Consider the following 12,134-nt stretch of genomic DNA (forward strand, 5'->3'; position numbering starts at 1 on the left):
CCACGCCTCGGCGCGCAGAGCCGGGCTCGTTCCGCCCAGCGAGGGACCCGCGGGGGACACGCTCGCCCCGGGCTGTGGCGCTGGCCGCTGCCTCCCCTGCTCTGCGCGGGAGGGGCTGTGGCCTTAGGGGAGCCCCGCCGCGTCCGGACCGGAGAACCGGCCGGCGGGGCGGGGCGGGGCGGGGCCAGGCGGGGGAGAGCACGTGCGGCCGCAGAGCCGGCGCAGAGGGCGGGGCGGGATGTGACGAGCCGGAAGGGGATGTAGCGTCATGAGCCGCACGTCACGGGCGCGTCACTTCCGGGCGGCCCTGCTACCCGGCCAGCGCCCGCTCCCCTCCCGCCGCCCGGCCCGAGGCCCCGGCCGCTGCTCCGCCCCCGCCCGCGCTGGGAAAAGTGAGTACCCGGAACCCCCCTCCCCCCGGTCTGGCTGGGGCGCTCCCTGCCCCCCCCCGCGGGGCTTCCCAGACCCCCCCCGGCCCAGCCGGAGCACTCCCTGCCCCTCCCCCCCCCGCTGGGCTCCCCAGACCCCGCCCCCCGGCCCAGCCGGAGCACTCCCTGCCCCTCCCCCCCCCGCTGGGCTCCCCAGACCCCGCCCCCCGGCCTAGCCGTGGCGCTCCCTTCCCCCGCCGCGGGGCTCCCCAGGCCCTCCCGCTCCGCCCCGGGCGGCGGGGGTTTCCCTCCGGCTCCGCGGGGTGCGCGGGGTGGAGCCGCTTCTGGGCCGGGTGAGAGCTCGGGGAGGCGCCGCCGGCCCGGCCTGTGGGGAGCCGCTGCGGGGGGGGTCATTAGAGCCGAGCTGGGCCGGGCCCGATCCGGGGGGCAGCGTCGGGTGGGAGGAGTGTTTGGGGGCTGGGCGGTTTGGGACCGAACTGGAACCAGCCCCCACTCCCAGCCCAGCCCAGCCCAGCCCTAGGTGTTTACTCTTTATTCTGGCCCCAGCCACCTGCCCTGCACCGAACTCCCCTGCGAAAAAGGTTGAGGCTCCCGGGAGGTCACTTGACTCCCGGAGCTGGGCCTTTAAGAAAAACCCCCAATGTCAGGAGATGTGCAGTAAGATCCCGAGAGGGCACCGCCAGGCTGAGGACAATGCAGGTTAGTCAGGGCCCGAACTTTGTGTGTTCCCCTTTGCAATTAATCCTTGTTGGTGCAGCACTTCGGGCATATGGAAGTGGAACTCTGCTGGCAGCTGCAGCCCCAGGTACCTGGCTGGGGCTGGGAGAACCCTGGCAGCCCCAAAACCAGGAGGTGGTTGGGGTGCAGAGTTCTGTCAGTAGGTCTAGCTCCAGGGATCTGGCTGGGGCCAGGGGAACCTCAGTAGCCCCCGGACCGGGAGCTAGCCAGGGTGTGGAGCTCGGCTGGCTGCTCCAGCCCCAGGGATATGGCCGGGTGGGGACAGACAGATGCCCCCCCCCCTTTTATAATAATCTAGATGACACAAACTGTTTCCTTTCATTAGCCACTGAGTCCTCATGGCAAACTGTGAGGTTTCTGAACACATTTTTCTACTGAAGTACTTTTTCCTGTGATTCTAAAAACAGAAACTCTCTTAATAGTCGATTGAGATGGATGAGGTTGGATTTTTCTTCTGCTTCTTTTCCACAAGAGCTAATGTGATGTTACTGAATTAGGGTAAATCTTAATAGGCATATTGAGCTAGATGGTTTCCACGTATGCAGAAGGCAAAAACCTTTTCTGGTTCTAGAATTGCTGGGTAAAATCTCATGGCCTGTGCTCTGCAGGAGGTCAGAGTATATAGTTATAATGGGACTCTTGTTCCTTAAAATCTATGCATCTGTAAGCTTATCTTTTTATTTTTCTATAAGAACGTGTCAGTCTGACGCTTGCAACTTCAGGTGGACAATAAGCAACAGAGTTCTTAGTCAGTCAATACTCTGCTCTGTTGAAGATCCAATGTGATTGTAAATCTGGGGAAGTGTAAAGTATATAATAATCCATCTGTTTCAATAGAACAGATTTTCTTGTAGTATCACAGGGTCTGTCCAGAGAGAGAGAGAGACGAATGTATGGGGAGAGGCAGGGTATCAGACTTCCTTTAGTGGGGCAGAGGCGGAGTTAATTTTATTGAGGTAAAATTCATATTTTTGAGGAGAGGAAGCTCCTGGCCAAAAGTGGTTGAGTCAGGCTAGATTGGGGCTTGGGGGGCCAGGGAGATGAGATTTGCAGTAAGAGACGTACCTACATGTACATTCCCCTTACAGTGACCAACTCTTTGGAACCACTGTAAATGATCTACACTGCAGTCCTCGTAATAGAAATTAAATAGATCTGTCCTGAGATGAAGAGGCTAAAGGACTGGACGTGGGCAGAATGACAGAATCAGTGAAAGACAGAGCATTAAACTCGTAGAATCATAGAATACTAGGACTGGAAGGGACCTTGAGAGGTCATTGAGTCCAGCCCCCTGCCCCAATGGCAGGACCAAGTACTGTCTAAACCATCCCTGACAGACCTCTATCTAACCTGTTCTTAAATATCTCCAGAGATGGAGATTCCACAACCTCCCTAGGCAATTTATTCCAGTGTTTGACCACCCGGACAGCTAGGAACTGTTTCCTAATGTCCAACCTAAACCTCCCTTGCTGCAGTTTAAGCCCATTGCTTCTTGTTCTATCCTCAGAGGCCAAGAACAACAAGTTTTCTCCCTCCTCCTTATGACACCCTTTTAGATACCTGAAAACCACTATCATGTCCCCCCTCAATCTTCTCTTTTCCAAACTAACCCCCAAACTAAACTAAACTAAACTCTTTTCATCACCATTAGGTGAGTGCACTTCCGGTTTGAGCCTACTTGAAAGAAAGGAATGTAAATGTCACTGAATTAGAGTGAGTGAGAAGGGAAACCAATGCATGAAACAAGAAATGAGCAAAATAGAGCAGCTGGGACTCTGTGGTCCAGCAACATCTGTGTTCCTGTCAGACAACAGATGTTGCTGGACAAGAGTTTCAGTTTGTACTTGTGCATGGCCACATCATGATATATTTGTCACACTGAATAGTACCTGAGTTTATAAATAGTTCTTTTGATTTTTGTGGGATTACTCATGGTGTAGTATGAGTAAAGATTTAACAACCTCCCCTACAACAGCTTTCCTCTTCAGATTGCTTCATGAGAATCTTAAATCTTTCACATTTTAACCTGATGAGGTTTTAACACCTGCAAGTTGCAGGGTTCCCCAGCAGTACAGTAGATTGCCCAGAGAGTTTTTGGAATCTCCATCGCTGGAGACTTTTCAGAGCAGGTTGGACAAACGCATGTCAGGAATGGCCTGGTGGTGGTTGGTCCTGCCATGAGGGCAAAGGACTGGACTTGATGACTTTTCCAGGGTCCTTCCAGTTCTAGAGTTCTATGATTCTGTGCTTAATGTGATCTCATCTCATAGGAGTCTTTAAAAATTACTTCATTAATGTTGGGAGGTGTTGTAAAATTGCAGGGGACTATTGCAGTCTTTAGTCTTTTCAGGATTAGAATTGATAAAGATATTTATAGGAGTTTCTTAATGCATCAGCTGGGTTACTATGAAATGCTTTAAGGAAAACTCCAATAATTGCCCCTTTCTAAATGTTTAGTAAATGACATTGTTCAGGAATTGAAAACTTGCTTAGGAAGGTATTACTCTTTCAAAATCTGTTTTGTGAAAGAGGTAATTGTCTCCATGGGGGGGCTGCAATTTTAATACTTCCCAGCAGGAGGCCTAGTGTGATAACTCAAAGTAGGACAGAAAGAGTCCACTGAACGATTAGAAAGCATTGGCAATCAGAAAGTTTCAGAATTGTTGTGAGGTGACTCAATATTTGGGTAATGGTTAAACTTCAACAAATAATTAAAACATTGAAGAAAGTGTTCTAGTATTCTTTTTAATTGTGAAACTTTAATTTCCAATGGATTATAATTAAAAAAGAGTTTTCCTTTGCATCTGTTGGTCAAGAAGGAGCCTTCTGCCTTGATCACTGTATTTCATTGTAAGGAAGATCCATCATTTGCAACTATGTCTGTGTGCTTCTTTAAGAGTACTGGGTATAGTGCACCTATCATACACCTTTCAGGCCACATCTGCTATCAATGAAGTTGAACCTTGAGCTCCTTTCCCTGTAATGTACAAGATCTGAAATGTTTTTAGGTGCTTAGTCATACAGGCTTGTGGGGCTTTTTGCAAATATAAACTAAAACCAGTCTATAACAATAAAAATTTGCTCCACAGTGGGGCCTCCTGTCCTGTGGGGCCGAGCCCAGCTCCTTACTCCAGCTGCTGTGACATATTGGGTTACACTGCCGCTCAGGAGTGGCTTGGATGCCCCTTCTCATTAAAGGGGAGCCAGCCAGGACAAACCTAAGCTGTGCTTCAACCTGTGCTCCAGATCTCAATGCCCAGAGTGGTGAAATGAGGCCATGCTCCTTGGGATTGGCGCACTCTGCAACCCCTCCCCTCTGTGTAGGTGAAATGGAGTGCAGCAATTACAGTTTCACAGGCTTCTACTGGTTGGCTGGAGGGATACAAAAGAGGAAGGCATGATTGCTGTGAGAGGGGACCAGAGCCCGTGTTGTAGTGAGGGGCCAAGACCTCTTGTCACCTCTGGTGGCTGGAAGCAGAAAACATCGGAGAAAACCACTGAGGTGATGGTGTTCATGGACCCTGCTGCCAGCTCCAGCTTTCCTATTAATTTCTGGCCAGTGGCCCCTCGCGAATTGGTTGGAAGGGGAGTCTGCACCCTTCCTCCCGTACCTACTGCATGCTGCCAAAAAGGAAGCTCCTTGCCCTTCTTGGAGGTGGACAGGAAGGAAAGGCTTCCACTACTTCTGCCGGCATAAGGGAACATAGGAACAGCCATGCTGGGTCAGACCACAGGTCCATTTAGCCCAGCATCCTGTCTTCCAGCAGAGGCCAATGCCAGGTGCCCCAGAGGGGGTGGAGAGAACAGGGACTCATTGAATGATCCCTCTCCTGTCACCCATTTCCAGCCATTGACACACCCAACCGCTGTGAATTTATCTTGATTCTTTTTTGAACCCTGCTTAAAGTCCTGGTCTTCACAACCACCTCTGACCAGGAGTGCCACAGGCCGACCATGCACTGTGTGAAGGAAAACTTCCTTCTGTTTTAAACCTGCAGCCCATTCATTTCATTTGGTGACCCCTAGTTCTTGTGTTATGGGAACAAGCAACTAACTTGCCCTATTCGCTTTTTCATATGGGCTTTCCCCACTTAGTTTCCCTTTTTCTAAGATAAAAAGCCTGGGACTTTTCAGTCTTTCTGTGGCTCATATTCCACACTCCTGATCATTTGTGTTGCCCTTTTCTGAACCTTTCCCAATGCCCCTGTATCTCTTTTGAGATGAGGCGACCACAGCTGTATGCAGTTCTCAAAGTGTGGGCGTACCGTGGATTTATAGAGAGGCAAGAAGATGTCCTCTCACCCTCTTTTAATGATTCCCAACATTTTGTTTGCTTTTGTGAGTGCTGCTGCATGTTGAATGGATGTTTACAGAGAACTATCCACAATGCCCACGAAAGCTCATGCTCCAAAATCTCTGTTAGTCTATAAGGTGCCACAGGGCTGCTGCTTGTTCTAGAAGATACAGACTAACTTGGCTACCTCTCTGATACCCAAGACAGAGATCTTGGAGTCAAAGACCTGCTTCGTCAGATGCATGAGTGGGTCTAAATTAGTTCCCATCATTTTGTACGTACAGTTGGGATTATCTTTTCCACTGTGCATTACTTTACGTTTATCCATGTTAAATTTCAGTTGCTGCTTTGTGAGATCTTTCTGAAGCTCTTCACAGTTTGCTTTGTTCTTAGCTATCTTGAGCAGTTTGGTATTGTCAGCAAATTTTGCCCCCCTCCCAATTTACCCCTTTCTCCAGATCATTGATGAATAGGATTGGTACCAGTGTGGACCCTTGGGGGAATGCACCAGGTCTGTAATCCCCCTCAGTTTGTAATTTCTGAGCCCCTTTTCCCTCTCAGTAATTCCACCGCGGAGCACTTTCCAAGCGTGTTTTTGAGTGGCAGCTTTGCTTGCGCTGTTCTGCACAACAGCAGTGAAACTAGCCAGACGTGGCATGTGTGCTGTAGCAGTGAGCAGTGGCAGCTCTAAGGAGCAGTCTCAATAAGATGGCACCAAATCCCCACAGACGTGACTTGCAGTCTGAGGGTTCTCTTTACAATATGAAGCCCGGTGCTGTGGGAAGGTAGAGAAGGAAGAGGGCATGTGGGGCACCCCATTTAGCAATTACAGTTCTGGCCAGGGCACAGAGGGTGGGCGCCCTTCCTGAGTGCTGCTGCCAGTCACTTCTAGCCCAAGGCATGCAGTGAAACTGAGCCCCTCCGTCTGAGAGCCCTGCTGCTGTGCATGCAGATGGACTCAAGGCAGATCCCTGGTGGGACAGGTCTCTGAGTGGGCAGCAGTGAGAGCTTAGCCCTCCTTGGAGGAGTAATGACCACATGTTTATGGACCGTGAAACTGGCTGATTCCTGATTTTCCTTGTATCTTCCTCCTCTTCCTCCTCGAGGCACATGGACTGTCCCTTAGTAGCTGTGACATGCCTCCTCCTCTGAACTTAATCTGGCCCTGTTACTTTTTATTGGAAGGATCATTACTGGTAAATCCCTTCATTCTTCAACTTTCCTTCCCTGTTCTGTGCAAAGCACTTTTGCCTTCGATTTTTCTGGTTTGCTTTCTCTGCTGTGTCCAGCTAGTTTTGCCTGAACCTGGCTCTGGCAAGTTCTCTTTTGGTTTGGGCTGAAGCGGGGATGGTATCTTACCATACCTTTGGAACTATCGTGTAAGACAAGGAAGAGCGGTTGAAACCACCAAAAATCAGGAGGGTGTCGATTTTGACACTTAAAATAATTTCTAATTAGCTTCCAAATGTAACACTTGAGCATCTGTGCACCATATGGTTGCAAAGCATTAATTTTAATTAGTGACTTTCTGCAAGTGGGCATTTCCAGCTACGTATGTGGAACTAGTATAGCTTTTATGTTGAGACTTGGCACGATTATTGTCTAGTGCACAATGCTAAGAGCTGAACACCAATTTTTGAGGCGCTTTGGAAACATTAACTAAAGCGATTTGCGGTTCATTCTAGTAAGCGAAGCATAGATTCCAGAGATCATTGTAACCAGACAGCAGCCGATAATATAGCGTGTAACGGAGACCAGTGGGTTCTTATCTCAGCACTGACATGGCTTTGGTTCAGCAGCTACAAAAATGAGAAACTTAAAACAGAAAGGTCTGTTCTTTCTTAACCAGTATCATGTTTATTTCATTCTCTAATAGGAAGCCAGTTTCTCTGCATGTGGAAGAGTCATGCTCGGGAACCCTATTCACTCTAAAACACAAAGGAGCAGTGCAGCAGCTTTTGCGACACTGCTGTCTTTTTAAAAGCTTTGCCTTTTTCTAAGTTACCCCAAATGTCTTCTAAGAGCCCAGTCAGCAGTGGAAGTGTTGGTAATGTGCCAGACAATATTGACCTCCCGGGATTCGGCAAATTCTCTCATCCAGTACCGGCTGGGTCCTGACGAGGCCAGACTAGAGAGGTTCAACCTGTGCTGAGACTGAAGTAGGTGGTTTAATTTTCTCTGACGGTTTTTATTCTGTCCTGAAAAAACAACAAGGAGTCTTGTGGCACTTTTAAGACTAACAGATTTATTTGGGCATAAGCTTTTGAGGGCAAAAACCTGAGCAGTGCTGATATAATAGGAGCAAAAGTGACTTTTTTTCTTTTTCCCTAAGTGAGAACCTGTATAAAAGCCTCCAGAAATAGAAGTTGATTCCTTTCAGAAGGAGAGAAATATGATTGATATATAGTTTCCTAATGATTGGAGAAGCAGCACCAAAACCTTCCGTGATGATTTCTACTTTTCCGTGTGAGAACTAGTGATACCGCCAAGAATGACCTTGAGTGGCTCACTGCAGATTATGTGGTGCTGGGGAGAAGGGCCAATGAGTTTGGAGCGCAAGTTGTGTTCTCGTCCATCCTTCCTGTTGAAGGGAAAGGCCAAGGTAGAGATGGACGAATTTTGGGTGTCAGTGCGTGGTTGTGCAATTGGTGTTGAAGAGAGGGCTTTGTACTCTTTGACCATCGAATGCCGTTCAGGGCAGAAGGATTGATAGGAAGAGATGGGATCCATCTAATGAGGAGAGAGGAGCATCTCGGCGGACAGGCTTGCAAACCTAGAGAAGGAGGGCTTTTAAACTAGGTGACCTGAGCTCTGAGGCTACAGGAGAGAGAGGATACTGGGAGGAAACATAAGGAGGAATATGCAACAAAGGAGGACCCCTGAGTTGTACTGAGAAAGCCAGGCAGTTGGGCAGTTCTCATCAAACTTCAGAAGCCTGAGAAACCAGCAGGAAGAATTGGAGATCTTGGTGCAGTTAAAGGACTATGATGTGATTGGAACAGTGGAGACTGGGTGGGACAGCTCCTGGGTGGAGCCTTGTCATGGAAGGTTATAAATTGTCCAGGAATTACAGGCCAGGGAGAAGAGGTGGAAGAGTTGCACCATCTGTTAGAGAGCAGTGTGATTGCTCGCGCTCCAGCATAAACAAGGAGAGAAGCCTGTTGAGAGTCTCTGGGTTATGTTTAGAGGTGGAAATAACAAGGGTGATGTTGTGGGTGGGTGTCTACTCTAGACCAGTAGACTAAGTAGCCAAGGTTTTCTTTGGACAATTAATGGAGGCTGCCATATCACAGGTCCTGGCTTTTATAGGGGACTTCAATCACTGGGACATCAACTGGGAGCCAAATCCAGCAGTACACAGACAATCCAGGAAGTTTTTGGAGAATGCTGGGGATGTTTCTTGTGCAAGTATTGAAGGAACCAACCAGGAGCTGTACCTGCTGTTCACAAACAGAGAGGAACTGGTAGGGGGAGTAAATGTGGGTGGCTGCCAAGGCAGCTGTGATCATGAGATGGTCAAGTTCAGGATCCTGACCAAAGGAAGAAGGAAGAGCAGCAGAATACGGACCCTGGACTTCAGCAAAGCAGATTTTGACTCCCTAAGGGAACTGATGGGCAAGATCCCCTGGGAAACTAACATGAGAAGGACAGCAGCTGACTGTATTTTAAAGAAGCCCTAAATAAGGCGCAGGAACACAGCATCCCAATGTGCAGTAAGAAAAACAAATATGGTAGATGACCATCTTGGGTTAGTAGAGAAATCTTTGGTGAGCTTAAACACAAAAAGCAAGCTTACAAATGGAACCTGGGACAGATAACGAAGGAAGAATAGAAATATATTGCTTGAACGTGCAGGGATGCAATCAGGAAGGCTCATGAAAAGGAGGAAGTCCCAGTCAAGACTTCCTCCTTTTCACGAACCTTTAACTTTAGACCCTCCTCTGGAACCCCCAGTCATGCACCTGATGAAGTGAGTCTCTGCCCACAAAAGCTTATGCTCCAGGACTTCTTGTTGTTTTTGAAGATAAAGACTAACTTAGCTACCCCTTTGATACTTGCTGACATGAAATTCTGTGTGTTAAGGGAACTCTGCTTAATGAGTGGTTGCTAGGCAAATTGCATCTCAATCAGTTTAATCCCCAAGATGTCATTTACAGGTCTGCTCTTTGTGAGAGCCACAACTGTGCACTTGCAAACTGTATAGGGCAGAATTTGCTGGCAAAGCACGTGGAATGGCTTGTTCAAGAGTTGGATGTATCTGTGTTTCTGAGTGATCCAGTTTTAAAGTGCTGGTGTCACAGAGGTAGCATTTCATTGACGTGTGCTAGGCTAGGATCTGGTAAGAAATCAGAGACAGCAGTGCCGTTAGCAGTTGTCCTGAATCAGTTATAATATACTTTACTGTTGGGCATTAAATTAAGATGAGAGAAAATAATTCCTCATTTTAAAATGGACTCCTTGCCTGTCTTGTTGAAGTGTTTCTATTTTGGCTGAACTGGGTAGGGCAGTAGTCTTTAGAATTAGCTCTTGAAAATTGTTAATCTGAGAAACATTATTTAACATGTCAGAGAAAAGAGGACAGTTTAAGAATCTTCATGGAAAACTACTTTTCCTACTTTCCTGAATCCTGGTTCTGTGTACTGTCTCACCTAGTGTCACAACACAGTTAAACTTTAACAGGCTCTTAAAATACAGAGACGCTCTTTTTAGATGCGTTTTCCATGATATATATTCATCTCATTGCAGATAAGAATGTGTAACTCTTTACATGAGCATATTGCCCTTTATTTAATATGGATGATTTCCTTGAAATTCTGTGCAAGAGAGGTTTGATCTGCTGTAAATGCAAATTGAAGAGTGAGTAGTAGTGGAAAATGCTTTAGAATTTGTTGACTATTAAATGCATTTTAATATTTATAAAAACTGCACCTTGAAATAAGATCTGGGTTAGTGGCACAACTGTGTTACAAACTGCACATGAAAAGTTAAGCTAGGAATGTATTAGGCCTTACGTGAGTTAGATGTGCGTTGGCATAAATGAAACCACTATAAAAGCTGGTGCAGAAGTTAAAATGGAGATTCTGAAAATGATTTGAAATAGTCTCAACTAAAGTGATATCAGTATATTTAAAAAAAAAATCACTAGGTGTTCTTCTCCAAATGGGGCATATACACAGCCCCTGTACTGGCAAAAAAACAAAAGAGGCACTTGGAGTTCCACTGGCAGAAGGAAAAAGTCTTCTAAACAAACTGGTGTGAGACCACAGAGGGATTTTTATACCGTACTGTGGATTGGGAGTTTATCTGTACAGTACAGCGGGGGAGTGTTAAGATCAGATTGTAAAAAGCAGAAGGTGTGCCTAACCTGTCATTCAGATGGCTGAAATGGCAAGCAACTCCTCGCATTCAGAGAATTGTAGAGCTAGTGCAATCTGTTGGGAACAGGGTTTCTTCTTCATGCCATTGGCTCTGCACATATTCCCTGGGCAGCTGGTTCCTGCTCCATGGGGACAGACCCCCTTTCAAAGCAGCCAGGTGCTGGAGGAGTGTGCGCCTGTTGTCGTGTTCCAGCATTCTGGAGACAAAAGTGCACAAGTCCCCATATCCACCTGTATCCTGTTTCTGCTGTGAGAGAGGACACTGCCCGTCTGCTCCACATATCGGGATTTATGTCTATTGCGTAGACAGATCAAATGTTATGTGGACATGAATCTATCTATGTATATAAAAATATCAGAATTGTAACCTGAGAATATTGGGGAATAAAAATTTTGGTTCCCAATTGTATGAAGGCACCTGCTTCTTCTTGTATCTCTCATTGAAAGATCCTTCCATTCTAGCCAGAGCAGTTGCCAGGAGAGGTTCAGAGCGTAAGCTGTGGTGACCTGTCATCCTTGTACAGATTTTGAAAGGATGGTGTTGTGGAATGAGATTTCAGAAGCCTCACTCTGGTAGCCTCCAAGTTTCCTTTAAAGCAAACACATGGGCCTCTTGATCTTCCATGTCATGGTTGGTTGAACACCTTCAATGTGAAGAGGATTACTGATTATTTCCTTGACAGTAGAAAGTCTTCAAAGTCCTCTATTTTTATTCTTGCGTGTAATTAGAGAGAAGAGCCTGCGCTTCTCAGTTCAGAGGCACCGCAAACAGGTTTTTTTCCTATACAGTGCTCTGCGCTTCCTGCAGACCCTGTATGAGAACTTAAAGCTCTCTCTGTGGGAGGAGTGGGTAGATGCTACTTAAGCATCTATTTGTTGTGTCATCTCTCGGGTACCTACAGTTGAGTCACACCTCTGCAAAGCATCGCTCTCAGTATGCAGCGTGAGTCTGCCTGAAGAAGTCAGTCGAGGAGAGAACCTGTGCTCAGCCCTTTTCCCAGGATTGTCATGGCCAGCTCGCATCTCCCCGGGGAGCCCTACCACAGGAGCTGCTGTACCGCGTCCTTCTGTTCCCTGGGCGGGGAAATGCGGCAGCAGGGGCTCCTTGTCTGCTCGTGTCCCTCTTTTGCCCCCTGCCCTGTGGGAGGGCCGCGCGTGGCGCAGCTGGACCCCACGTAGCTCGGACGGGTTCGTCGGGCCGTGCTCGCAGGAGGCGGCCCGGGGAACGGTTCTGCCGGGAGCCGGACCTGCCTCGCTGCGGCCGGGGTGCGGAGTGGCGGGCCCTGGGCCGGGCCCTGGGGCTTCGACTCAGCGCGTCCCCACGCGGGTGCGACG

General features: G+C 48.1%; 1 protein-coding gene across 1 annotated transcript in view; it reads left to right on the forward strand.

Moving 5' to 3' along the window:
• Positions 1–288: 288 nt before the first annotated feature.
• FAM222B (family with sequence similarity 222 member B) overlaps positions 289–12,134 on the forward strand; it is a 70,675-nt gene continuing 58,829 nt past the window's right edge. Inside the window, exon 1 of the mRNA XM_075013862.1 lies at positions 289–392. The gene's annotated coding sequence lies outside the window, so the exon portion shown is untranslated. The remainder of the gene's footprint in view (positions 393–12,134) is intronic.

This window comes from Carettochelys insculpta, chromosome 19 (genome assembly GCF_033958435.1).
Source record: "Carettochelys insculpta isolate YL-2023 chromosome 19, ASM3395843v1, whole genome shotgun sequence".
Taxonomy (NCBI): Eukaryota; Metazoa; Chordata; order Testudines; family Carettochelyidae; genus Carettochelys; species Carettochelys insculpta.